This window comes from Anomaloglossus baeobatrachus, chromosome 11, assembly GCF_048569485.1.
Source record: "Anomaloglossus baeobatrachus isolate aAnoBae1 chromosome 11, aAnoBae1.hap1, whole genome shotgun sequence".
Lineage (NCBI taxonomy): Eukaryota > Metazoa > Chordata > Amphibia > Anura > Aromobatidae > Anomaloglossus > Anomaloglossus baeobatrachus.
In genome coordinates, this window is record NC_134363.1 from 72316628 (window position 1) to 72343867 (window position 27240).

Consider the following 27240-nt stretch of genomic DNA (forward strand, 5'->3'; position numbering starts at 1 on the left):
TTAATAGGATTATAAGACCAATTCTAAAGCTGGGTTCACACATAGCGACAACGACATCGCTGTTACGTCACCATTTTCTGTGACGTAACATCGACCTTGTAAGTCGCTGTTATGATCGCTGCTTAGCTGTCAAACACAGCAGACGCAGCAGCGATCATAACGAGATGCGTCGCTGTGCTATATGTGTAGAGAGCAGGGAGCCGCGCACACTGCTTAGCGCTGGCTCCCTGCACTCCTAGCTACAGTACACATCGGGTTAATTACCCGATGTGTACTGCAGCTACATGTGCAGAGAGCAGGGAGCCGCGCACACTGCTTAGCGCTGGCTCCCTGCACTCCTAGCTACAGTACACATCGGGTTAATTACCCGATGTGTACTGTAGCTACATGTGCAGGGAGCAGGCACTGGCAGCGAGAGCGGCGGAGGCTGGTAACGAAGGTAAATATCGGGTAACCAGGGAAAGGTCTTCCCTTGGTTACCCGATGTTTACCTTGGTTACAGCCTACCGCAGCTGCCAGATGCCGGCTCCTGCTCCCTGCTCGCTTCAGTTCGTCGCTCTCTCGCTGTCACACACAGCGATGTGTGCGTCACAGCAGGAGAGCGACGACCAAAAAATGAAGCTGGACATTCAGCAACGACCGGCGACCTCACAGCAGGGGCCGGGTCGTTGCTGGATGTCACACACAGCGACAGCGACGGGACGTTGCTGCAACGTCACAGAAAATGGTGACGTAGCAGCGACGTCGTTGTCTTCGTCGCTGTGTGTGACACCACCCCTAGTGAATTGGTTGTGGTATAACCACCATGGACCAACGCAAGGGTTTGAATAGTGCAGTTACCATTCATTGCGTATTAATAAATAACACCATGTTCAGTGGCATTTTTCTTTTCTTAAACGGAAAGACTCCAAAAAAAAAACAATGATCCTTGTAGAGAAAAATGTGCTCTTTCTAATGATATCAGAATTAATATATTTTAGGGGTACCCTTTTGGAGAAATGTGACCTAAAAATAGGTAAAATTCGGTTGTTTATAGTTTTTCATCATATGTGGGTGTGAATATTTCCACAAATACATATGCTTTGACCGTGATTTTGCAGCATTGCAAAGTCATGAAGATGTTTGTTGTACAGGGCAAAGCACCAGTTACTATTGTTTTTTGGTCTTGAGTTATATATGGGCATAGTTAGGCATACATTTTATGCGAGGCGTTTTACAAGCTACTTTGACACAAAATTGCGGCCGAAATATTGTTTTGTCATAGCCGGTAATAATTTTATCGTGTTTAGCAGCAAAAGTTGAGCTAGTATGCCAAATTTCAGCATCATAGCCAGTATAGAACTCTAATGGCTATGTGCCAAAGTTTGCAAAATCCTCTTAGCTGAAGCCGCAGGCTTGGTGGGACCTCCAGTGAGAGGTCAACAGTGCCCAATGTATTTGAGATCTGGCCCTAAAAATGTACAGAACCTCTTTTCAAACATACATGTACATCCTTATAAATTTTCAGCAAAATCGGAGAAGGTCGAGTGGGGACCACTGGTCCACTTGACATGGAATGACCCAATGTCATCATTCTAAGGCCCCTTTCACACGTCAGGGATTCTGGGACGTTTGTGCTTTTTTTTAAACGTACCAGAATCACTGATTTGTCACTGCACGTGTCTCCGTGCGGCGTACCCGCGTGTCCGTGATTGCCGCACGGAGACATGTCCATTTTTTTCTGGCATCACTGATGTCCCACGGACCACTTAGTGGTGTGGTCCGTGAAACACGTGCCAGAAAAAAACGTGCTTTTAAAATAAAAATCATTTTTACTCACCCGGCTCCAGCGATGTCCTCTGCAGCCCGTGCAGCTTGTTGCTTCTGAGCCGGCTCATTACTGTCGCGCATATTCATGATGCACGACACAGCCGACCCGGAAGCAGCTGCTGCGGGGGTCAGCGCCGGCCGGATGCTGCACCGCGGGAGCGATCAGCACCATGGACAGCGGGAGCGCGCACAGGTGAGTTAATCTCTAAGTGCAATCACGGGCCACGGAGAACGGAGCCCGGATTGCACTTAGACAACCCACGTGTGCCGTGATTCATGGCACATGGAGGGACATGTGCGTGTTTTACACGCCAGTGAAAAACGTCAGTGTTTTTCACTGACGTGTGAAACGGGCCTAAGCAACACATTGTCCTGCGTCTCCCAAGACTTCCCTCTCGTCTGGTCTTCTGCTGCACATACCGAAACGGTGCCCGTACAGGGATCTGTCAACAGGTTTTTCTTCCCCATCTGAGAGCAGCATAATGTAGAGACAGAGACCCTGATTCCAGCAATGTGTCACTTACTGAGCTGTCTACTGTCTACTCTGCTGCAGATCTAGCAGATATACAGAGCTCATGCATATGCTGGACTACCAGCAGCACGCCAAGTAGTCCTGTAATAAGCTACTGGTGATTAAACAGTGATTTTATCAAAACTACACTACGCAGCCCAGTAAGTGACACATCACTGGAATCAGGATCTCTGCCCCTACATTATGCTGCTCTAAGATTAGGTGGCAAACACCTCGTGATAGATTCTCTTTAAGACAAACCATGTCAATGTAATGCTCCTCACTAAAGAGTAACCACCATAAGTAAGCCCTAGGCTGTGCCCAACAATAAATAATTGCCCATCACTGAGCTCACAGCACAAAAAATGATCCCACACAGTCTCTCTTATAGGAGAAAATAATGTGGAGGCCTTATACTATAACATATTCCCACTACACTGTCCCATCAAATGAAACCCCCCACTGTCCTCATCACTATGAATTACACCCTCCAGACCTTCCTCACTTATGAACTATGACCTCCACTGTCCCCACCTCTCCATGCAGCCCCCACTTCACTGCCCCCCTCATGCTGTCCCCGCTCTATAATGAGCCTTATACTTCACATTCTGTATACCGAGCCCTCCCAGGCTCCTAACTGAGCGCTCCCCATGCTGCCTCTTCTCCATACCATTCCCCACCATGCTGCCCCCTCTCCATACCGTGCCCTTCCCACGTTATTCCTTTTTAATAACATTCCCCCTCAGGCTACCCCATGTCCATAGAGTCCCCCCATGTTACCCTATTCTCCATACCAGGACTCCCATTCTCCATGCTGCAACCCCCATTCGCTATACCTATTAGCACCCTCATTTTCCCTCCCCCCCATTCTCCATAATGTGTACCCCCATCGTGCTCCATCCCCCAGGCTCTATCCATCCATCCCCATCCTTCTCCATCCCCCATGTTCCATCCATCCCCTCCCCATCGTGCTCCACTCCCCATGCTTCATCCAGCCGCCCCCCATCGTGCTCCATCCATCCCCTCCCCAACATGCTTCATCCCCCATGCTTCATGCAGCCGCCCCCATCGTGCTCCATCCCCCATGCTCCATCCATCCCCTCCCCATCGTGCTCCACCCCCCATGCTTCATCCAGCCGCCCCCCATCGTGCTCCATCCATCCGCTCCCCATCGTGCTCCATCCCCCATGCTCCATCCATCCCCTCCCCATCGTGCTCCACCCCCCATGCTTCATCCAGCCGCCCCCCATCGTGCTCCATCCATCCCCTCCCCATCGTGCTTCATCCCCCATGCTTCATGCAGCCGCCCCCCATCGTGCTCCATCCATCCCCTCCCCATCGTGCTCCATCCCCCATGCTCCATCCATCCCCTCCCCATCGTGCTCCATCCCCCATGCTTCATCCAGCCGCCCCCATCGTGCTCCATCCATCCCCTCCCCATCGTGCTTCATCCCCCATGTTTCATGCAGCCGCCCCCCATTGTGCTCATCCATCCCCTCCCCATCGTGCTCCATCCCCCATGCTCCATCCATCCCCTCCCCATCGTGCTCCATCCCCCATGCTCCATCCATCCCCTCCCCATCGTGCTCCACCCCCCATGCTTCATCCATACGTCCCCCATCATGCTCCATCCATCCCCTACCCATCGTGCTCCACCCCCCATGCTTCATGCAGCCGCCCACCATCGTGCTCCATCCATCCCCTCCCCATCGTGCTCCATCCCCCATGCTCCATCCATCCCCTCCCCATCGTGCTCCACCCCCCATGCTTCATCCAGCCGCCCCCCATCGTGCTCCATCCATCCCCTCCCCATCGTGCTTCATCCTCCATGCTTCATGCAGCCGCCCCCATCGTGCTCCATCCATCCCCTCCCCATCGTGCTCCATCCCCCATGCTCCATCCATCCCCTCCCCATCGTGCTCCACCCCCCATGCTTCATCCAGCCGCCCCCCATCGTGCTCCATCCATCCCCTCCCCATCGTGCTCCATCCCCCATGCTCCATTCATCCCCTCCCCATCGTGCTCCACCCCCCCATGCTTCATCCAGCCGCCCCCCATCGTGCTCCATCCATCCCCTCCCCATCGTGCTCCATCCCACACACCCCCTTCCCACACCCCGTTGCTTGTTCGGCGCGGTCTTCGGCTGTAAAGTGCTTACCTACTCCAGGCTGCATTTCCTGTTCTGGGCGGCGGTGGCGTGACCTTACATCCTCCTCTGCGGCGGCATCTCCCGTTTTCGGCGGCGGCGGGAACTCCCATCCTATGCGGCGGCTCCATTACTTCCCGTCCTCCTCTGCGCGACGCTGCCTCACGCTGCTGTGACCTCTGCACAGTGAGCACACGGCAGCACGTCGGGGCGGGGAGCTGATTGCAGCTCCTCTGATCCCGGAAATGCCGGCATGCGCCGCTTACAGCTTCATTTATATTCACGTGTCTTATAGACGAGAATATAAATGACAGAGGCGCCCCCTCCCTCCTCCAAAAAGACGCCGGATTTTTTAAAAAAAATAAAACAAAAATTTTTTTTTATTTTTTTTTTTTAAGTTTTGATCTAAGCGCCGCCCCCTGGAAGGTGCCGCCCCAGGCACGTGCTCTTCAGTGCCTAATGGCAATTACGGCCCTGTACAGTGCCCTACACAAACACTTGGTAACTACACACAACAACCTATATAATATATTATATTATTACCTTCTCACCCCCCTGTGGGTGGTTATTTGTCCTTCCTCATTCTCGGGTCCTCTACCAGAGGCCTGGGAGTTTGAGGGTTCTGCGCAGGATCTTAGTTGTTCCCAGCACTGCGCTTTTCTGGACAGAGAGCTCAGATGTTGCTCCTGGAATCTGTTGCAGCCATTTTTCCAACTTAGGGGTCACTGCTCCAAGTGCTCCTATCACCACTGGAATCACTGTTATCTTCACCTTCCACATCTTCTCCAGTTGTTCTTTAAGGCCCTGGTATTTCTCCAGCTTCTCATATTCCTTCTTTCTGATGTTACTGTCATTAAGCACTGCCACATCTATTATCATTGCTGTCTTCTGACCCTTGTCTACTATCACGATATCTGGTTGGTTAGCTACCACTTGCTTATCTGTCTGGATCTTGAAGTCCCACAGGATTTTAGCCCTTTCATTCTCCACCACTTTTTCTGGGGTCTCCCACCTGGACGTAGGGGGACTTAGCACATACACTGTACAGATATTCCTGTATACAATTCCCGCTACTTGGTTGTGGCGTTCGGTGTACGCTGTTCCTGCTTGCATTTTGCATCCTGCCACTATATGTTGGATTGTTTCTGTGGTTTCTTTCCATAGTCTACACCTTGGGTCTTGTCTTGTGTGGTAGATCCCTGCTTCTATGGATCTGGTACTTAGCGCCTGCTCTTGTGCTGCTATGATTAGTGCCTCTGTGCTGTCCTGGAGTGCAGCTTTCTCCAGCCATTGGTAGGATTTCTTCATGTCAGCCACCTCCATTATCTGTCTATGGTACATCCCATGCAGCGGCTTGTCTTGCCATGGCACTTCATGTTCTTGTTCTTCCTTCTCGGACTGTTGTTGTTGCTGTCTTAGGCTCTCCTTCAGCATTTCATCTTTAGAAGCCATTTTTCTGATGTATTCCTGGATACTTCTTGTTTCATCCATGATGGTGGCTTGGACACCTATCAAGCCTCGACCACCCTCCTTTCTGTTGGTATACAATCTTTGGGTGTTTGACTTGGGGTGGAGACCACCATGCATTGTGAGGAGCTTCCGGGTCTTCACATCTGCAGCTTCCATTTCTTCTATTGGCCAGCACACTATGCCAGCAGGGTATCTGATAACTGTCAGAGCGTATGTATTGATAGCGCGGATCTTATTCTTCCCATTGAGCTGGCTCTTTAGGACCTGTCTTACCCTTTGATGGTGTTTGGATGTTGCTGCTTTCCTTGCCTCCTCATCGTGGTTACCGTATCCCTATGGGATGCCAAGATACTTGTGGCAGGTTTGTACATCTGCTATGTGCTCTGCCGGTAGTTCTACTCCATCAGTCTTTACTACCTTGCCTCTCTTTATGATCAGCCGGCCACACTTCTCCAGTCCGAAGGACATCCCAATGTCTTCGCTGTATATCCTGGTCAGGTGGATCAGTGAACTGATGTCTCGTTCATTTTTCGCATACAGCTTGATGTCATCCATGTAGAGTAGGTGGCTGATGATGCTTCCACTCTTGAACTTGTATCCATAGCCAGACTCTGTTATTATCTGACTGAGGGGATTTAAGCGTATGCAGAACAGCAATGGGGATAGTACATCACCTTGGTATATGCCACATTTGATGGACACTTGTGCTAGTTGCCTTGAGTTGACTTCCAGTGTTGTCCTCCATAGCCCCATTAAGTTGCTGAGGAAGGTTCTAAGGTACAACAGCTGATCTGAAACAGAAATTCATAGAGAAACTGAATACCATATTATATATATATATATATAAAACAAAAATCATACATTAACTACACAATAAATTCTAGAATACCTGATGCGTTAGAATCGGGCCACCTTCTAGTAAAATATAAACAGATAGATAGATATATAGATAGATACTGTGGATAGATATCTTGCAGATATATCATTTCCCAAACCTCCTTCATATTATACACTTGCACCCCTTAGAGCCTTTTATGTTGGTCTACTATGTGTTTAGCATGGTTTATCCTAATAATTTTTAAAATGGCATAGGGTCCCCCTTCTTTTTGATAACCAACCAAGTTAAAGCAGAAGGCTGTGGGCTGCTATTATCAAGGTGGGAATGTCCATGGTTATTTGCCCTTCCCAGTCTTAAAATAGCAGTTCACAGCTGGCCCAGAAGTGACACATCCATTTCCGGTTTTTATTTCTCTCTTTTTATGTTTTTCAGGTTTCCATTTGTGGACTACTTGGGATTCCCTACACTACATTGGACATGAAGGGCATTTAAAAAAAAAATAAAAAAAAATTGGGAAACCAGGGATAAAGTTGTGGTGTGTTTTTAAATAAACTATTTTTGTGTGTGTTTTTTTTTTCTTTACACTTACTGAGTGTAATGGGGATGACTGTTAGATGCCTCTCCATTACTAACACCAGGGCTTGATACCAGCTGACACTACACAGCTGACATCAACCCAATATACTGTTACTCCGATTGCCACCACACCAGGTCAATCGGGAAGACACATCCGGCCGAGACACATCTAATGTGATTCGCCACGTTTGGTTTGTCTGTTGGCTGCTAATTTTAGGATGGGAAGGGCCTAATAACCATGGACCTGTAAAATATCAGCCCTCAGCTGTATGCTTTACCTTGACTAGTTATCAAAAATCGGAGGGACCCTACGCCTTTTTTATTATTTATTTCTTAGGTTAAACAAGTCTAACTACTTTTTCATGCCACATGAAAAGCAATAAAGGGTACAATTGTATAACATCTAAGAAAGTTGAGTCATTATATACAGTATCTACAGGATATCTATTTATTTATCTATCTAGCTTGTCACATCTTTAACACATAAAAAAAATTCCTTTGAGATGTGCTCTTACAAATTCTAAGAAAATTTTTTTTCGCACCCATTGACTTGCATTGGCGAGTCTTGTCCAATATACGCAACTATACTCAGTATGCTGCGATTTTTTCCTCAACCCAATTGTAGTTGAGGAAAAACTCACAGATGAACACTGCCTCATTTAATAACATTTGTGCCAGTGCAATGGGATTTTTTATTGCATTACTCTCGCCTTATTTATATGCAAGTGGGAGCGAGGTCTTTCAATTACCCTTGTCTATTACAATTTTGCAATACTGCAGTGAAATCTTAATTGGATTGCAAGACCAGCACTGGGACTGAGCTATGCCAGCAATTTTTGTTCTTTCCTTTCAGATTTTATATGGATCATTTTGCTTTACTTAAATTCTGCTCCATGCTTTTAGTTCTATAACACAAATAGTTTGCTTCATTGTTCTGCTACTATGTATTCTATCTTACCCAATCTTTATCCTGGTGTTACATTGTGCTCATTTCCCACAAACCAAAGACAATGTAATAGTATAATGAAACACCAAAATACTTCAAAATATTGTAGGTTCACCATTGTTAGGCTATAGGGAGAGCTTTGATTACAAAAAAATAAGCTACAATAAAAATGAAATATAAAAATATACTTTATTAATAAAAATATTAAAAGACAGACATACATTTCAATGCAAATAAGAAGGAAGCTGGAGCACTGCAGAAGCATAATGAGATCACCTCGTCGAGGTTATCGGGCTCACATGGCTTGGCCAGTATATAATCTAAGAATCTCTCTTTGTCAATATTTCCAAAACAGTAATGCAATGCCTATGTCTTTTTACTCATTTTTCACATTAGCTATATATTTTTCACCTTTCTCTAATATTCTTATTGCAGTAATGTAATGCCAATGCAGAAACAGTGTCCCACCAAGAAGCCACCCATTAATCAGCATTCCAGCACAGGATTAAAAATAGAAAGAAATGTATTGGGGGCAAGGGTGAAAAGGAGGCAGAGGCTAGGATAAATGCACAAGTGCCTAAAAGACTCAACCTTAACATTTAACCTTAAATATCTCCCTGCCTGACCGCAGAGGTTGGTACCCTAGGAAAAACAGCAAACACAAAAATGCTCTTGCTCAACGTCATCTTACACCGAGAACCCCTAATACACAGAGACACCTGTACAAAATCTTCCATACCAGATAGAAGACAGGCAAATCATCTAACATCAAGTGACTAACCCTTATAACTGATGCCGAGACACATGGGGTACAGATATATATTTATATATCATGGTGGTTACTCAATGATGGTTTGCTGGTTCAAAATGAAGAGCACAGGTAGTCATCAAGAAGTACACATTGTATATCAAAATAAAAAAGGAGTCACTAAGAAGTGTAAATAAATATCCAATGTAGCCACCAAACCACTGTGACCTCGATGTGTTTGGATAATGGTTCATCAGGAGGATATAGGAGTTGGTAATTCAGATGATGATGTTTTGGTGTTGCATGAGTGCTTGAATTACCGTATTTTTTCGGATTAAAAGACGCACTTTTCTTCCCAAACATTTATGAGGAAAATGAAGGGTGCGTCTTACAATATGAAAGTTGCTTACTGGGGATGGTGGAGAGGGGTCGCAGGAGCAATGCTGCGGATGGTGTACTGGGGCTGCAGGCATTGTGCTGGGGCTGCGGGCGTTGTGCTGGGGCTGCGGGCGTTGTGCTGGGGTTGCAAGCGCTGTGCTGGGGTTGCGAGCGCTGTTCTGTGCTGGGGCTGCGAGCCGCATATGCTGTGCTGTGCTGGGGCTGTGGGCCGCAGATGCTGTTTTGTGCTGGGACTGCAGTCTGCGGCACTGTACTGTGCTGAGGCTGTGGGCTGCAGGCTGTGGGCTGATCTGTACTGGGGCTAAAGGCGTCATCCTGAAAATGTTTGCTGTGTGGACTTGAAATAATGGCGCCCGGAGTCGGCACCTGTGCAGATGGGGCTCTCCGCTTAAGACTTAATCTGCGCATGCAGCTCCTCCGACCCATTGATCTCCCAGCAGTGGACTTAAGGAAAATGGCACTCAGAGGTGGCGCATGCACAGATGAGATTTTGAGCCGAGACGTCCATCTGCGCACACGCCAACTCCAAGCGCCATTTCTTTGAAGCCTGCTCAGCCGACAGTTTCCTCCTGTCTCACTGCGGCCACAGTGAGCGTCTGCGACACCCACCGGACCGCCCACAGCATCGCCCTACTCCCCCACTGCACCAGCCTCCTGTCACCCTACTTTACCACCGCTACCACAAACTCCTGGTAAGACACCACCGGATTGAAGACGGACTCCCCCTTTTTTTTTACCTTTTTTTCCTTTAAATTTGGGGTGCGTCTTATAATCCGGTGCATGTTATAAACCAAAAAATACTGTACACCCACTCTATAAGCAGCAAGTTTACTTGTCATTAAAAATCCTTTCCATTCTTAAGAATGGTGCGATGTTTTAGATCTATTGTCTCCTGCATGAAAAATAAGAAGTCTATGTACTGAACTTCTACAGGACATGGCAATCCAGGTTAGCTGACTTTTAGCACCTTTTGTGAACTCATTCTGTACATGTGGTATAGGTTTTTTCATCTATCTTCCATACTACTAATGAATTATCAAGACATAAAAATACTGTAGGTAATTTGTTTAACAATCTAAAGTCTTTGATAGTGTGTAAATGCTGGAAATGTATAATGATTCAGATTTGTTGATTTTCTAGTGTTCAGTTTTCTTGATTATAAAAAATACTATTATATCTCAACAAAAAGAAAAATATTAAAATATAACTTTTAATTTATATTAGGATAAAACATGAACCTGCAAATGCCTACTAAGAGATACAAAAATAATTAATAGTAATTCATAATTAATACACTTATGATGGCTTTGTCCTATATAAGTCACCTCCCTGCCTTTGATGCGGGTTCACATGCCGAGCCCACATCTTTTCCGGCAGATGATGGCTCTGATAAGGCTACATTCACACATCCGGTTTTTGCTCTGCGGCACAATACGGCGCTCTGCAGAAAAACCGCAACCGTTTTATTTGCTGCCGGTTGCGGGTTTTTTTGCATAGACTTACATTAGTGCCGTATTGTGCCACAGGGGCTTGCGTTCGGTCCGGTTTTTGCCGCATGCGGCAGATTTAGTCGATGCCGCGGCCGGATGGAACGTTGCCTGCAACGTTTTTTGCTCCGGCAAAAACCACCGCATCGCGCCGCATCCGGCCGCTGCGGCGCATTTTACAATGCATGCCTATGGACGACGGATGCGGCGGGATGCGGAAAAAAACGCATCCGGCCGCCGCATGCGGTTTCTTCCACTGCGCATGCTCAGTAGCATGCCGCAACCGGAAAAAAACGGACCGACCGCATGTAAAAACTTATGCAAAGGATGCGGTGTTTTCACCGCATCCGTTGCATAGGTTTCACAGCCGGATTGAGCCGCACGGCTCAAACCGGATTTGTGAAAGTAGCCTAACTAGCAATCATCTGCCTCTAACAGCAAAGCTGTGCCCGCAGTTGTTAGCCTGCTAAATTTCTACTTTTGTCTTGTCTAACTAGAATACCTTTTTTCACATGCTATTTAGAGGACACAGCTAGCATGTGGAAAAAGGTACTCTGATCAGATGAGACCAAAGTAGAACATTTTGGGCTAAATACAAATCAATATATTTGGCGGAAAACAAACACTGCTGATCACGCACGAAAACACCATCCCCATCATTAAACATGGTGGTGGCAGCATTGTGCTATAGGGATACTTTTCTGTAAAAGAGATAACAGAGAACAATAGAGAAGGGGTTTTATGCCGCGCTGTTCATCAGGAAGGAGGACAAAGAGATGGTCAATGTTCCTTTATTGTAGCTTGTTGTCTACGCGTTTCAGGAGCTCTGCTCCCTTCATCAGGACATACAGTACAAAAAAAACATATCTCTAATTTTTAAAAAAAGAAAAAAAATTGAAGGTTGGTATCTATTATATACATACATTTGTTACTGTCATATATCAGTGTCCCTTGATTTTAACTTGTGCCTTCCCCCTTCTCTTGGTGAGATCATATTTGCTGATTAATAGACCAAAATAGTCTGTATATGAATTGGTTGAGTGATATACGGGGATATAGATTGTAGATCTATGTCCCTTTTTTTCCCTTTTTTGCCCTCTTCTCTGCTGGTCCTGGGACATAAGCTTTTGCCCCCAGGATCAACAGACGGCCGGCTGATTGTTTTTCATTAATTCCCTTGCAGCCTATTGAGGTTGTCACACGGTCTCGGACACCACTGGCCTGGATCCCTGTCGGTAGCACTACTGCATAAATGTGGTGCTATCGAGGAATCCAGACCTGTTGCATGATGTCCTGGAGACAGCTCACTGAGGCAATTTCTAGATCCTGTACTTTAACTCTCATTTTCACCTGGTACCATTACTATAATCTGAACTCAGTTCACCCTTGGTGCGGATGCGGTTCACAGAGCCAGTTTCTTTTCTTGGGCTCTGTCACCCGTTTGATATAAATGGTTGTGTCAGTATTTGTTTCTCTCCTGGGTGTGTTTTAACTGGGGATTCATTGATAAGAATCCTGCTAATAGTATACAGCCGGCTGTCCTATGTTTAATCTGCAGCTTACTGATGTTGTCGCACGGCTTTAGACACCACTGGCCTGAATCCCTGTCAATAGCAACACTGCTTATGTGCGGTGCTGTCGAGGAATTCAGACCTGTGGTTACGTCGTCCTGGTGACAGCTCATTGAGACAATTCTAGGTCTTGTACTCTGGCACTCGCTTCCACGCGATGCCATTATTATAACCTGAACTCAGCTCACCCCGGGTTCAGGCAAGGTTCACAGAGCCGAGTTTTACACTTGGGCTGTTACCCGCTTGATATAAATGACTGCTGTGACTGTTTTTTTATTTTTTTGAATGAGGGAGAATCCTGAACGTCTTTCAATCATGGTTTCATTGATAAAATTCCTCCAAATAGTTTTCCTCTTTTTCCTGATGATCTACGATGTTGGTTTTTGCAGACATTCCCTGTAAAATCCCCAGTGGCACGTACGAGGAGATTATCTACCTCCACACTTTAACCCCGTAAAACTGCTGGTTCCAAAACAAAGTAAAACAGACACTTGTTTTTTAACCCATGAGTCCTGATTTTTAGAATTTTTTAATTGTGGATAATAAAACATTTTTTTGCATGAATATTTTATAACATATTTTTATACCATTATCTATTGTTTTCCCCTCTTTTCTCTGCCTTTTATACATGTAAGTGTGTTTGCTGTTACATGCGTCATTCCTACCCGCCAATTTTTTTATTTTGGGGGTGTGGCTTGACATTTTTTTCTTTTTTCTGGTTTGTATATATGCTGGGATCCTAGGATCAACTGCAGATATGTTTTTTTTGTACTGTATGTCCTGATGAAGGGAGCAGAGCTCCTGAAACGCGTAGACAACAAGCTACAATAAAGGAACATTGACCATCAAAAAAAAAAAAAAAAAAAGATATGTTTTTTTTGTACTGTATGTCCTGATGAAGGGAGCAGAGCTCCTGAAACGCGTAGACAACAAGCTACAATAAAGGAACATTGACCATCTCTTTGTCCTCCTTCCTGATGAACAGCGCGGCATAAAACCCCTTCTCTATTGTTCTCTGTTATCAACCACGGGGGCTGCAGCAGACTTCATCTCTACAAAATAAGCTTTTATAGTAGTTGTGACTGTCACAACTACTGAAGGTGAGTGCATTCCCTTTAATTTTTTCCCGGATATATACCGGGTAAGACCCTATTGCGCTTTTTCTTTCCACAGTTTATTTCGCTCTGTAAAAGAGATAGGGAAGCTGATCAGAGTTGATGAGAAGATGGATGGAACTAAATACAGGATACTGGAGAAAAAAGTTTTGGAGCCTGCAAAAGACTTGAGACTGATGAGTTAAGGTGAACCACCTTCCAGCAGTATACCACCCAAAACATTCTGCCAGAGCTACAGTGTATGGTTTAGATCAGAGCATATTCATGTGATTGATTGGCTCAGTCCAATTCAAACCTAAATTCCATTTAGAATTAGGGTCTCACACCTAACTCCCCCTGAGGAAGTCCACGATAGATGAAACACGTGTCGGGAACGGAGTCATACAAATCTAACAGCCCTCATAGCAGGTAATTGTGCAGCATTTGAACAATACATATATATGGTGGTTCATTACATCTTTACCTATTTATTTTTGAAGGACATAGCACTACACTCCTTAATATTATTGGGCACATAGCACTGGGCACTTTTTATTTTATACAGTACTTGAATTGTGCAAATATGTAATTTATTATTTAATACTTGAACGACTATTTATATTTACATTTTTGATTATTTATTCCTGGTACTGTAATTTCTGAATAGTGCTTAATATTTTGTATTTTTTATAATATATAACCTGCTTGGCCTCATATCATTCATCTTATTTTGTATAGCTCCGTAGGAACTGACTCTGTCTTAACCTTCGACAGGCTGCATAATTTTACAACGTTAACAGTGACCCCTTATCTCGGAAGGGGGTGGAGATATTTTATTGAAATTTGGCCAATATATTCTGGACCAAAACTGCAGAGATGTCACGAAATTTCAGCCCTCTACGGCTTTTGGAAAAAAAAATGTATTGCAATTTTAAAACAGAATAGTTACAATTGTACCTATTCAGCCGGACAAAGGTTAAAATAATTTGTCTGCACATATACCCTGGATATTTAAAATTGATTTTTAATACATAATTTTACATGTTTTTATTGACTTTTTATGTCAATATTGACCCCTTTTGAGTGAGGATTTGCCTTTCACCACTCTACAGGGGCATTTTTGATAGACATCTGTAGTAAAGGCTGCTTTATACAGACCGATATCGCTAGCGATGTCGCTAGCGATCGCACCCAACCCCATTGTGCGTGCGTCACGGGCAAATCGCTGCCCGTGGCAGAACAATGTCGGTAGTACGCGTCACACGCACATACCTTCCTAATGACGTCGCTGTGGCCGGCGAACAATCTCTTTTTTAGGAGGGCAGTTCGTGCGGCGTCACAGCGACGTCACACAGTCGGTCATCAATAGAAGCAGAGGGGCGGAGAGCAGCCGCTTTAACATCACTCCCACCTTGTTGCCTGAGGACACAGGAACGCTGTTGTTCTTCGTTCATGTGGTGTCACATGTAGCGATGTGTGCTGACTCAGGAAAGACGAACAACCTGCGTCCAAGACGAGCAATGATATTTGGAAAATGAACGACGTGTCAACAATCAACGATTTTGTGAGTATTTCGAATCTTTAGCGGTTGCTCGTAGGTGTCACGCGCAACAACGACACTAATAAGGCCGGATGTGCGTCACGAATTTCGTGACCCCAGCGATATCTCGTTAGCGATGTCGTTGCGTTTAACGGGGCCTAAAGACTTGAAAACTGCTGGTCTCAGACATTCTCAATCCAATCTCACTGAGGTACAGCTATTTTGCAAAGGCGAATGGGCAAAATTTCAACTTCTAAATGGACAAAGCCGGTAGAGACATCCCTCAAAAGACTTGCAGCAGTAATTGCAGCAAAAGGTCGTCCTACAGAGTATTGACTCTTGGGAGCTGAATCAAAATGGACGTCGCAATTTTCAGGTTATATTTTTTCAATATTTAGAAAACCATGTATCGACTCCTCTACATTTCACAATTACTTGCTAGTTAGTGTTAGTATATCAAATAAAATCTCAATAAAATACATTTAAGATTGTGGGTGTAACTTGAAAAAATCTAGAAAATTTCACAGGGTATAAATACTTTTTCAAGTCACTGTATATAAATAAATGTTACCCCAAAGATTGTAGGTGCACAGGTGTTTGCAACAGAATATATACTCCATATACACCACACACTATTCCCTGTTTTTCAGGGTAAAGGTGCAAAAAAAATATGGTACAGGTAAAATATATCTTTTTACTGTGTTAGCCAGTAGAGATACAAAAATTGTTTAAAAGAACTGAAGTCCTCAGTGGTTGATACCTTTTGCAGTTATCCAAAAAATATGGATAATTTAAAATGCATATAAACAGATAAAGTGCATATTGTGCATAGTGCAAGCAAAACTGAGAAAAATGTAATTCACAGTCTGTCAACACCCCGTGTATACTTATCTTAACGCCACGTCTCACTAAGCGACATCACTAGCGATATCGCTGCTGAGTCACGGGGTTTGTGACGCAACAGCGATCTTGCTAGCGATGTCGCTGTGTGTGACGTCCAGCAACGACCTGGCCCCTGCTGTGAGGTCGCCGGTCGTTGCTGAATGTCCTGGACCATTTTTTGGTCGCTGCTCTCCCGCTGTGAAGCACACATCGCTGCGTTTAACAGCGAGAGATCAACGATCTGAATGTGCAGGGAGCAGGGAGTCGGCTTCTGCGGACGCTGGTAACCAAGGTAAATTATCGGGTAACCAAGGAAAGCGCTTTGCTTGGTTACCCGATATTTACCTTAGTTACCAGCGTCCGCAGCTTCTAGAAGCCGGCTCCCTGCTCCCTGCACACGTAGCCAATGTACACATCGGGTAACTATAAGCAAAGCGCTTTGCTTAGTAACCCGATGTGTACTATGGTTACCAAGCACAGTGTCGTTACACGGGTCGCTGGTGGCTGGTGGCTGATCTCTGATCGCTGTGGAGATCTGCCTTATTGGCAGCTCACCAGCGACCATGTAGCGACACTCCAGCGATCCCTGCCAGGTCAGATCGCTGGTGAGATCGCTGGTGAGATCGCTGGAGCGTCGCTAAGTGTGACGGTACCTTAGGCCTTCATGGTGTATATGCAAATTCCAAGCATAGGTCGCCATCTTGCAATCCCACCGCATTTCCTCTCACTTTATCTTGAAGGTTCATTAGCACTAGAAGTCCCAGAGAGGGGTCTTTTAACATTTCTACCTTTGGAACCCAGAGACGAGTCGAATGATCTGAAGGATTTTAGCTAACATCCTATAATCACCGTCTTTTGTTCTGTAATTAAGGCCATTACTGTTGCACCACAGGAGGTTGTTGTTTTCCATTGAGTTTAGCCATTTAGTTTCTAGTTAGTTCTATTCAGTTTATTGTATGTCATTTGACCCTCTTTCGGGACTTCAGGGGGGTGCTCGAAATTTCTGGGACTTCTAGTATTAAGGGATAAAAGAGAGGTTGTCCAGATATATTGGAGGGAATAGGAGCACTATATGACTGCTCTGCATGGGACATACACCTAGTTCTGGCGTGTATTGAGATGGCAGGTCTCTTGTATGTATGAGAGATGGGGAAGGAGATGATGTGAGTTTCCAGTGGTGTGCATTGTACTCTTGCCAGATGTAGACTTCAGCGGCTCACCACGGCCTGTATGTAGCACCATGAGCAGTCCACCAAACTATGTGAGGTAGTATTTATACATATGTGACGCCCCTGCACTATTCAGGTCATCACAGGGTACTGCACAAACTGCCCTCCCCATGCAGTATTCAACCCCCATGGTTCTGGGTCTCTATCCTGCAGTGCTGCCTCCATCAGAATTCACAAATCCTAGATACACTTTGCACCACACCTGTCAGGCACACCAGTGGGCTGCTTAAGCAGGAATAGGGCCGCCCACCTAGGGGTCAGACATGGAGGTAGGAGGTGTCAAGTCAGTTGAGTAGTGACCCTCGAGCTGTGAGGAGCTCTGAGGAAGCTGGAAGTTGGAGCTCACAAGGAGTAAGTAAACTAGGTTGCAGACGGTGGTCTGGACCTAGAGGAGTCGGACCCCCGGTCGCAGGGGATTGAGGCTAGATGCCTGGAACCCATCAAGGAAGACGGCCAGCATCCTGGTCCTATCACCGGTCCTGGACCGAAGACACGACAGGGTACACGGACCCTAGGTCGGGGAGAAGCTTTAGGCAACCCGGCAATTAACCTGAGGAGAACGGGGCCTTTATGGACTGTTCCTGTGACGCCCTGGCAAAACCAGGTAGTCACAGTTAGGCCCCCACACTACACCGTTCCCCCAGTAGGAAACACACAGCCAACCAGTAACCCTAGTCACCCCCCCTTAGAGAAAGATAGACAGTGGGCGTGACCAGGCAGTTGGGACACGCCCACCCAGGGGTCCAGACAGCCCGAGGCGGGAAAATAATCAGTGACTTTAGTAGTTCAGTTTGGAGAGGAGTGTGGGCTGGAGCTAAGGGTAGCTCCAGTAAGCAAGTAAGAGCCCTGGTACCACTGGCTAGGAGGCAGACGGTGGTCTCCGTTAGCAGGAGACGGGAAGACAGCTCGGCAGAACCGAGGTGGACTGGGACGGAGTTGTAGCCCGTCGGTACCGACACGGTGAACCGACCCGGAAACCAGAGCACGAAGGGGGGTAATCGGACCCTGAAGCCAGGACCGGAACCAAGCGGAACTGGTTAATTAACTGATTGAGGCCAGGACTAGAGGTCCTGTCCCACCCAAAGTCCCTCATAGAAGACAACAGCCCACCGATTAGGGATAAGAGGTCACCGCCAGGGCCATTAGATCCCACGGGCAAGCGTCTGCGGGCATGGCTCCTTAGGCCCCATCCAGCCGGGAGCGGACTCCTGAGTTTCACACTAGGAAAGTCCACCTTACACAAAGCAGTGCAGGAAAAGGATAGAGACCACCAGCCGGGTTTGGGCACCGGTCACCATCACCTTGGTTTACCAGAGACTTGTGTGTTTTACTAACAGTGAGTACACCAGCACCCCCTGCGGCCGCCATCCCCTGCACTGAGCCACCGGGTCCCGGGGCCACCATCCCTACCCACGGAGGGGTTAACAACTTGCTACACAACATCTCCCCCGGGTGCCCCATAACAGCAGCGGTGGTGTCCCACCTCACCACACACCGTGGGTGGCGTCACAAACTTACCACGGCCCAGCCCGTACATCTATGTCCCTCCCATTTATTCAGCGTGTCCGCGAAACCCCCGGGTCCAGAAACCCTCGAGCCACCACCTCTGAAGGCCCGGATCCGAGCAGCGCCGGCTGCTGGCATGGGTGTGGCACATTCCTACCAGCTCAGAGATCGGGGGCACTAGCGCAATGAGGGGGATAGGGCTTTCCTACCAAGCGGCCCACTGAAAACCCAAGCGTGAGCTCCTGAGAGCAGGCTCCCTCACTTAGCCACAGTGGGGAGCGAGTCCCGGACAGCTCCAAGCTACTGGGCCACAACGGACAATCTAAAACTTAGTGCCAGGAGGCGGTTATGGACCACTGGCAGCACTGTAGGGGACGGGACCCAGACGTTCTCCCCTCGAGAGGGAACGGCGTTCAGAGACTTGGTTTACCCTGTTGTCAGCGTCTTCTTCATTTCTGAGTGAGTACCCGACTGACCCCTGCACTTCACTGCTGCTGTCCATGGTGCTGATCTCCTCGGGTCTCCAGCGTACGCCCACCGCTCTCAGCAGCTACTTCCGGGTCGGCTGTTCCTGCTTTCATGAATGTTCATGAGCCGGGCAGGAGCTGCAGAGAGCGGAGGCTGCACAGCGAATTACTGGAAAGGTCAGTTGAAAATGTTTATTATTTAATATGTCAGTGTTTTGCTGGTACGTACACACGGATCACACCACAGTGTGGTCCGTCGGTCATCAGTGATGCGAGAAAAAAACTGACTTGTCTCCGTGCAGAATCACGGACACACGTGTACGCTGCGCGGAGACACGGTCAGTGAAAAACCACTGATGTGTGAGCAGACCCATTGATTATAATGTGTCTGCGTATGTCAGTGATTCTGGTACGTATAAAAAAAAGCACATACGTACCAGAATCACTGACGTGTGAAGGAGCCTAAAGCTGGTTCCGAGTTTACTTTCCTGGCCTAGACCTCAAAAAGAGATAAGCCATGTGTTATACAATTGTAATATTTAGTGCAGGGACCTGTGGAGCTTCACCTATGTAATGAGCTATGGGGGCCTTCAGCAGGGGGAGCCTTAAATTCCCGGCCCATGCAAGCCAACCGCCCACTTTGCTTAACATCCACCACATAACTATGGCAGCAATTGGGAAGATTTATATAAAGCCCTGTGCCCGCTCTATACCCAGTAAGTGAGTGAGGCCTGTTTGATATAGCAGACATCAGCTGGCAGCTAAAGCATTTACAGCTAGTTCTGATTGCTGCAAATTACCCCTTTATGTGCAATAGTAAACAATTATCATTGTATCTGAGTGGTTATACTGAGGGGACCTCTTTCATACCTATTGAGCCCCTGAGGGAAGATTGAAGAAAACGAATGGGTTCTATAATGGCATACAGAGGTCCATGAGTGACTTAATTCAGTTGCTATGGGGCACTAAGATTTCTATGGATGCTCCTGGTAGACACCCAATTTAATGAAATTACCTTGTTGTGCCAGGTGGGCTCTCACAATTTGATAAAAATCCAATATATAAAGCTGAGTGTGTGTAAGTGCATGTGTCCGCTAAAGGAATCCACACCATCACATTTACAATCATTAAATTTTGCACATCCACCATATTTGACTCAGGGAAGGTCATAGACTATGTTTTGAAAGACAAATTTAACCCTGCGCTTTACAGTTATTTACCAAAAACTTGCTTACATTAAAGTCAATGGACCTGGGAACGGATCTGTAATTATAGACTCCTATTATGGGCAAAGAAAGAGACACACAGAGAGACCTACACACACAGAAAGAGACACACACATAAAGAGATGCACACACAGAAATAGACGCAGACACATAGAGACACACGCACAGAAAGAGACACACAGAAAAAGACACACATACACAGAAATAGACACACACACACAGAAAGACAAAAAACCTGACAGCACTCCCAAAGCTGCAATCTGAAAAAGTGCAAACTGTCTCTTTTTTTGTAATTTTACACACGCAGAAAGAAACACACACACAGAAAGGGACACACACCGAGAGACACACACACACAGAAAGAGACACACAAAGAGACACACAGACAGAAAAAGACACAGACACAGAAAGAGACACACACACAGAGAGATACACAGAAAAAGACACGCACAGAAACTGTTTGGATGATTGAGGTAATATATTGGCTGTTTTGACTGGTACCCTGGCTATTTATCAGCTTTATCAGTGGCTTATAGCAACCAATCACAGCTCTGCTTCGATTGTGATAGATGTCAAGGAGCTCTGATTGGTTGCTATAGGCAACAAAAAACATTGTTAGTATAGGACAGCTTATGTGTGAGTTAATATGATTTTGGTGGTGATGCCTGTTTAGTTTGTGGCTTTTATGTGCAAAATAATTTTTTGTTAATGTATTTTATTTTGTTATAGTATCACAGGCAATGCCGGGTAATACAACTAGTGTTTAATAAGAACCAGACATTTACCATATAGTAAATTTATAATGCATACTTACAAACAGTCCTGACTTTGCCAGATTACTCTATCAAATGAACTTTAAAAGGGAAAGTCTAAGCAAAAGTTGCCCCTTTGAGGATGAGTCTCAATAGTTTAGATTGTAATAGGCTATGGGCTTAACCCCATAAACAACCGCGCACTGCAATGGTACGTCCTAAGCGATATAGTCGTAATCACCAGCAGCTGCTGCGGGTAGATGGCGATGATTCCTGCACATGTCAGCTGATTTGAACAGCTGACATGTGTGCCTCACAGGCACAGGTAGATCCATGATACACTCGCGCCTGTTAACCCCTTAAATCGCATTGTTAAAATGTTACAGAGATTTATATCCCCGCTACGGTAAATCTTCACTCACCTGGCCCCATCAGTAGCGCTGTAACGTGATCATTGTAAGCCAATGGATGCTATGGTAGCACAAATGCACGATCTATCAAAATATGAAATCAATTAATCTGATCAGTAAACGGAGTAGCGGCAAAAAATTCCAAACGTCAAAATTACATTTTTTGGTCACCGCAAATTTTGCACAAACTGCAATAACAGACGATCAAAACGTAGCATCTGCGCAAAAATGATACCATTAAAAACATAAGCTACAGACACAAAAATAAGCCATCACTGAGCCATAGATACCGAAAAATGAGAACGCTACGGCCGGGTCACGGAAAATGGTGCAAAAAGTGCGCCACTTGTTTTGGACAAAGTTCTGAATTTTTTGTAACCCCTTAGATAAAAGTTAAGCTACACATGTTTGGTGTCTACAAATTCATACTGACCTGAGACATTACACCGACCCATCATTTTTTCTATATATTGAACACTGTGAATAAAATATCCCAAAAACAATAGTGCAATTGCACTTTTTTGCAATTTTTCCACACTTGGAATTTTTTTGCTGTTTTCCAGTACACTATATGGTAAAACATATGGTTTCTTTTAAAAGTAAAACTCATCTTGTAAAAAAACAAGCCCTCTTATGGAAGTATTGATGGAAAAATATAAAAATTAAGGCTCTCGGAAGAAGGGGAGCAGAAAAAAAACAAAAAAAATGGAAAATCGGCCGGGGGTGAAGGTGTTAAACAATGTTAGTTTTACTTTTGAAATGTTGGCAAGTGTATTAATGTATATTTTTTGCATTTTTCTCATCCATACCAACACAGGGGGCACAGTGGTGTAATCAATTATATATCCGGTACATAGAGAAACATTGACAGAAGGTAAGAATAGAGGAAAGAGAGCAGAGAAATGTGACTCTGAATCTTCAAAGATAGATCAACATTGCCTCTAAAAGGCTGTCTAAGCCTTCCATTCTCTAAAAAGGGAATGCTCATAGAGCAGACAATGAAATTGTTTTTCTCGACTGACTTGGCACATGGTTGTACGATATTAAACGCTTTAGGTCATTAAAAATACTTGATGTTTCCCCAAACACAGCTGGAGTTTTGTCCCAATAATTCTAGCAGACAAAGAGTGAGTTCTACATTTCGCATATTATTTAGTGTCAAAGAGTTTAACCTTTAACCCCTTCACGGCATGACAATTTTCCATATTTTAATTTTCGTGTTTTCCTCTGTTTCTTCCAAAAGCCATAACTTTTTTTATTTTTCTATCCAAATAGCCATATTAACACTTGCTTTTTGTGGGACGTGTTGTACTTTGAATGACACCATTCATGCATTCATTCTGCCACGTACTGTACTGGAAAATAGGAAAAAATAATTTCAAGTGCATTGAGATTGCAAAAAAAGTTTTATATACACACACATATATATATATATATATACATATATATATGCGGTATATATATATATATATATATATATATATATATATATATATATAATATATATATAGAATATATATATATATACTGTAGATATATATATAGGAAAAAATAATTTCAAGTGCATTGAGATTGCAAAAAACGTTTTATATACACATATATATATATATATATATATATATATATGGTGTGTGTGTATATATATATATATATATATATATATATATACTGTAGATATATATATATATATATATATATATATATATATATATATATACTGTATATGTCTAATATGTAAAGCTGAATGAATGTGTGTGTATGTATGTATGTATGTATGTCCGGGATTGGCATCTGCACCGTCACAGCTACAGCCACAAAATTTTGCCCACTCACACGTATGGACCTCGAGAGCGTCATAGGCTATGTTTTGAAGAGAAATTTTAACCCCGCGTTTTACAGTTATTCGCCAAAAAACCTGACTCCATTAAAGCGAATGGAGCTTGGAGCCACAGTGCAGCCAGAACTTCAGAAGAATGCGCAGCCACGCCATTATATGGAATGTTGGCGTGTCACAATGCAGCCAGGGAAAGACATACACAGACAGGGAAAGAGGCAGACACAGACAGGGTAAGAAACAGACATAGACAGGGTAAGAGACAGACACAAAGAGACAGACACAGACAAAGAGACAGACTGACAGGGAAACAGACAGACAGGGAAACAGACAGACAGGGAAAGAAAGGGAAAGAGACAGACAGGGTAAGAGACAGACAAAGACAGGTAAAGAGACAGACAAAGAGACAGACACAGGGAAAGAAACAGAGGGAAAGAGACAGACAGGGAAAGAGAGAGAAAGAGACAGGCAGGGAAAGAGAGGGAAAGAGACAGACAGGGAAAGAGAGGGAAAGAGACAGACAGGGAAAGAGACAGACAGGGAAAGTGACAGAGATAGATAGACAGACAGGGAAAGAGATAGATAGACAGGGAAAGAGATTGATACAGACGGAGAAAGAGACAGACAGGAAAAGAGAGACAGACAAAGAGATAGAGAGACAGAGATATATATACAGAGGGGGAGACAGACATTATAATTACATTTATATCTATTTGTTTTGTGGTTTTGGTGTGCAGAATACATTTTTGTTAATACATTCTATTTTGTTAACAGCAGTTATTAACCCGGGCGAAGCCGGGTAGTACAGCTAGTATATATATAATATATATATATAAATATATATATATATATATATATATATATGCAGTCAGAGAGAAAAAGTCCTGCACCGCCTGCCCTCAGGTTACCTTTTGATTCAGTGGCACATGTGCTGGAGATTGTGTTGTAGCGCTCAATGAGCTCCAGGCGCAGCGTGCTGGTCAAACAAGCAGGATAGCCAGGAAATCCAACGAAGGAGAAGAAAAATAGACCGCATACAGCTGCTCTGCCGAAGAATTTTTATTCAAACATGTTTCTTCATAGGTGCAGGTAAAAAGCGGGGGGTGGCTTGGATGCGAGTCCCTCCAGGAGGACTAAGGGAGAGTTGTGAGGGAGAGTTGGCAGCAGTAAAAATAATGCACACGTGGGATGATACGGTATTTCGCCAAGCTGATAAAGGCGGTAATATCGTCTTATTAACACGGGCAGCATACGTAAAAGAATGTTTAAGACATCTGCAAGATCGTACCACTTACACTCCCTTACAGGCTAACCCCATCAATGAGTATAAAAAGCAGATAACACGGCTCTTGGGGAGATATGTAGCACTAGGTTTCATTACTAATACTCAGGCTGAAAAATTAATCCCAGCATTTCCAACAAAACCTCATTGGTATGCTATACCTAAAATACATAAGGACAGTACTAATCCCCCTGGCCGCCCAATAGTGGCAGGCATCGGTTCTTTGACTGAACCGTTGTCCCACTATTTAGATTGGCTATTGAGGCCGCTAATGAAAAAAATCCCTTCTTATGTCAAAGACAGCAATGACTTTGTGTCATTGCTAAAGGGATTTGATTGGCAGGAGAGTTTTAGTTTAGTGTCCATTGATGTGGAAAGTTTGTACACACGAATTCCACAAAATTTAGGTGTACAGGCAGTAAAAGAGACGGTAGCACGCAGTGGAAAAACTCAATTGTACTGTGATTTTGTGAGTGAGGCCCTTGAATTTGTGCTTTCAAAAAATGCTTTCATGTTCCTCAATAAGTGGTATGTGCAATGCGGGGGTACTGCAATGGGTACCCCCGTATCTTGCGCTATGGCTAATATTTTTTTAGGCTTTTTTGAAAGCGTTTACATTTTTGATTGCGAAAATCCATTTCTGAAACATGTGAAATTGTTTCTGAGATATGTGGATGACATATTCATGGTGTGGGATGGGACGAAGGAGGATTTTACGGGTTTTATCAACTACCTGAATGATACCAACACCATGAATATGTCCTTCACTTCATGTTTTGGAGGCGATACCATCACATTTTTAGACATAGAGGTTAGAATAGAGGAAGGAGCAATATCAACAAGGGTGTTTAGGAAACCTACTGCTTCCAACTCCCTGTTGCACTTCCAAAGTGCCCATCCGAATCATACAAAAGTAGCTTTACCCTATTCACAGTTTTTGAGACTCAGAAGATTTAATAATAAAAAAGAGAGCTTTGAAACACAGGCGGAGGATTTAAAATCAAGGCTGCTAGCACGGGGTTATCCCAGTGCACTGGTGAATTCGGCTTATGAGAAAGTATTGTTTGAGGGTTCTGAGACTTTGGAAATTAGTCATCCTTCTGGTTCTGGGATTTCTTTACAGAGCCAAATGAAAGCATAAAAAGTAAGAAGGGAAAATAATGCCACAAAAAGGTTTTTGTTCAGTTTTAAGTTTGGCCCACTGGATAGCGTAATAAGAAAAGCCATAAAAAAGAACTGGCACATTCTCACGAACGACCCTGATTTGAAAGAAATGACAGATAGAGGTCCCTTAATCTCTTATAGACGATGTAACAATCTAAGAGATCTACTAGTGAAAAATAGAATAAGTAGTCCATCTACATGGCTAGAAAAATGTTCCCCAGTTGGGAACTTTCGTTGCGGCCATTGTAAATTTTGTACTCTACATCTCACCGGCACATCTTTACAGATAGGTTCCTTCTCACACCAGGTCAGGCAATTTATTTCTTGCAAAACGAAGTATGTAGTTTACGTGATTTTGTGCCCATGTGGAAGATTCTACATTGGGAAAACAATCAGGTGTATGTACGTACGTTTTAGAGAACATTATAGATCCATTAGCTCAGGAAAAGGTTCCCCAAGATTAATAGAACATATCTGTTCAGAACACGGAGGTAACCCGAATGTTCTACGTTTTGCAGGTTTGGCCCAAGTTTCCCTGCCCCCTCAGGGAGGCGATCTCCATAAGTTGTTGTTACAAAAGGAAGCAAAAATGATAATAAAATTTGAAGCACAGGGGGACCTAGGTTTAAATGACCGTAACGATCTGGTAGTCTTTTTGTAGTATTTTTGTAGTCTTTACAGTCTTGTTTTTTGATCAGTCAAGTTTTTCTTGACTGATCAATTAGTGTGAGAATATATCTTTAAGAATAAAACACAAATGTGTTATTATATGTTCAGGATTTAACAAATTCTTGATGTCCTAGTACTTTTTGATTTTTTTCTTGTGTCTATGTGAATTTTTTATGGAAAATGTCTATTGTATGACGTATTTAAAAATGTTTTAAGAAAGATATTTGTTTGTATTCATGCAAAATACTGATTCATGACGATTCCTTTGTTTTTACTATGCGGTGACGTGACCTGGATGCATCCCCCTTTTTAAGGCGGACACGGTCACTCCCACATTGTGGACCCGTAGAAGTCTGATCTACAGACGAAACGGCCGTAAAAAGTCCTCCTGGAGGGACTCGCATCCAAGCCACCCCCCGCTTTTTACCTGCACCTATGAAGAAACATGTTTGAATAAAAATTCTTCGGCAGAGCAGCTGTATGCGGTCTATTTTTCTTCTCCTTCGTTATATATATATATATATACTGTATATATATATATATATATATATATATATGTTACACCTCGTGGCTCTCCTGTGGCAAGGAATGAGGCAGTCTCCTTGCCTGCCACGAGTGCTCCTTCTCAGCAGCGCCGAAGGTCTGCCAGACTGCGCAGAGTGCAGGAGAAACCTCCTCAGAGAG